We start from the raw sequence: 3144 nt of genomic DNA, 5'->3' as shown, positions 1-3144 counted from the left end.
TATATATATATATATATATATACATATATATACATATATATACATATATATACAACTAAGTTATTAAAAGATTTAGAGCGATATAATCAACTTAAGTTCTTCAAAAATATAGTATCCAGATACTTAAAGTACATGCATATAGTCGGGTATGTGTACTAATGTTCGCAGGCACACATTATTACATTACATGTAAATAGTACATATACATTTAAACAGTACGTATTTGGAATTCTTCGGAATCTATACCGATGGAAATAATTCCGTTTTCCCTAAAAAAGACAATAGAAATCCGGGTCATAACAGAATACTTCTGGTCGAAATCTATTCCAAAGAATTTCATAATACATGCTCAGTTTCATTATATATGCCTAGATAGCATACACAGATAGGAACAGACAATATAATCTTGCTATAAATTTTCTCGTTCTATAAAATCTTTTCTCTAGTTCTAGTTCATAAATATATACCTGAAAATTACGTTCCTATAACATTTTTTGTTAAAATTTTTTTAATAAACAATGAGCGACGGCTAAAATATGATCTTAACATCATATGTAGAGAACAAAGTTATTGGAAATAAGTTCACTACTCTTATAGAAATATCATACTAAGAATCATTGATAATTACTTATTATCCAGTATTTTTAATACTGAAAATAAGTAATTATCAATGATTCTTAGTATGATTTTTCTATAAGGGTAATTCAAAGAAAATTATAAAAAATGTAGGTAATTCATTGATTTTGCTTTTACAATTGTAAAGGAATAAGTCAAATATTTCATTTCTTAGATACGTCCTTTTCTTTACTAAACTATAATAAGTATATGTTACTATTTATAGAACATGTTACTATTTATAAAACTTTTCAGTTGCACGAATGCATTGTACATAAACTAAATGTACAGTAAACCTAAAGTAAACTAAATGTAAATAAACCTTACGTATGTTCTAAAAACATTCTTTTCTAAATATCTCATTATAAATATACGAATCTCTGTCTCCAATATTGTATATATATTCATAAAATAATTGATTTAAATATTCACATATTCAGGTATTAAAGTATTCGGTAACATTTAAGTATACAGAAATTCATACCCGGCTCTCAGAATATTCCTGTGCTATCTGAGGATCCACTAACATGTGTAATGATTTACAGACTGGCGCCTTTATATGCCATATTAATTGGTTTTCGCATTTGGATTCTTCCTATATGGTTCTGGACCATATTGGTACCTTATGGTTGAACAGTATGCATATTTTAGCAAAAATTGGTGGATAAATCTCTTATACGTTAACAATTACTTGACGCTTTTGGAACTAGTAATAGAATTGTGCTTATATTATCCGGAATAACATACGAGTGATATGAATTAATATTGACTAATTGATATGTTTCAGTATATTCTGCAGCTAACTTTCAACTTTTCGTTTGCAGCCAATTTGTGATATATGCATTTTGGTGCATACCACGTAAAATCGGATATCCTTTCCTCGGAATATTTACATTAATAAGTTGCACTGTATCATTTGTTGCAACCTACATTTACGGTGCATCATCCGTTCTGCGAATTACACCATAGTAAGTATTTCATGCGTGTACAATCCTTAATTAAAACGTGTTTCGCACTATTGCCACAAATTACCTTATTTAATTAATGAGAGTGAAGAAGTGGAAAAGAGAATGAAAGCATAAAAAATTTTGTGTTATCATTGCGTAATTTTACCTTTTTTTAATATATTATAGAATCTTTTCTTTCTATTTTCATAAATTTTGTATTACATTATATAGCATAACTAAAGTAACAACAAAAGTTTCGAAAAAATATTCGAAGAATATTATACCAAGGGGCATATGTATATTACCGGATATCTTGTTGGTATAATCGCAGGTGGTATACTCCATGATCATAAAGGTGGCGTTTGTCTAAGGTATGTGACTATGTATTGTTATAGACAGAAAGGTTGTGAAAGGCCCCATTTCCCACGCACTCCCAATTTCTACTACTGGAAATGTGTAATAGAAAACGGCCGAAATTCGAAGGATATTATATCAAAGACCCTTATAGAAATATCATACTAAGAATCATTGATAATTACTTATTATCCAGTATTTTTAATACTGAAAATAAGTAATTATCAATGATTCTTAGTATGATATTTCTATAAGGGGGTATATGTTTTCTATCGGATACCTTATTAATATAATCACAAGTGCAATACTTCATGATCATAAAGTATAGTATGTGGCGCGTTTATTTACACGGAAAAAAAAGATTTGCTAATATATGGACAACTAAAAATATTGACTGCAGGAGCAAATTTTTTTGCTTTCATAGCAAAATTATTTAGTTGTGATGGCTAAAACATTTGCTAATATATATATTAGCAAATCTTTTAACTATTACAACTATATAACTTTGCTATGAAAGCAAAAAATTTGCTCCTGCAGTTAATATTTTTAGTTGTCCATATATTAGTAAACCTTTTTTTTCTCTGTAAGGTATGTGACTCGTCTTACTTTTATGATCATGAAGTATAACATCTGCGATTATACCAACAAAGTATCCGGTAGTATACATTTGTCCTTTGATATAATTTTCTTCGATTTCTTTGATATAATTCCCTTATAGAAATATCATACTAAGAATCATTGATTAATTACTTATTTTCAATATTAAAAGTACAGTATTTAGAAATATTCTATGATTCAAATACAGCTTTTAGTACTCAAGTATTTCAATATTTAATGTTACAAATCCTACCTTATGATTAATTTCAATACTTAAATATTGATATGTAATACTTCGTCCAGTGATAAAATACTTACGCAGAACATTGTCAACATTTAAATACTAATATATAATACTTTGCTAAGTGATGAAATACTTACGCAAAGTACTATTAAGATTAAAAGTATTAACCTAGATAGCATACAATATTAGTAAGTTATTAGATAAATATTTATAAATACTTATTTTGAATTACTTTTTTAAAATATTATATATATATGTTGTAATATGAGTATTTATTTAAGTGGAAATGTTACATAATAGTACGAGGTTATATATGAATATATGTATAATGCACTAGTGATTTGTGTATCTACGTCTACGAGGTTATATATGAATATATGTATAATG

This window comes from Odontomachus brunneus, unplaced genomic scaffold, assembly GCF_010583005.1.
Source record: "Odontomachus brunneus isolate Ranch 3 - 2012 unplaced genomic scaffold, Obru_v1 Obru_scaffold_207, whole genome shotgun sequence".
NCBI lineage: Eukaryota > Metazoa > Arthropoda > Insecta > Hymenoptera > Formicidae > Odontomachus > Odontomachus brunneus.
Note: the sequence above shows the minus strand (reverse complement) of the source record.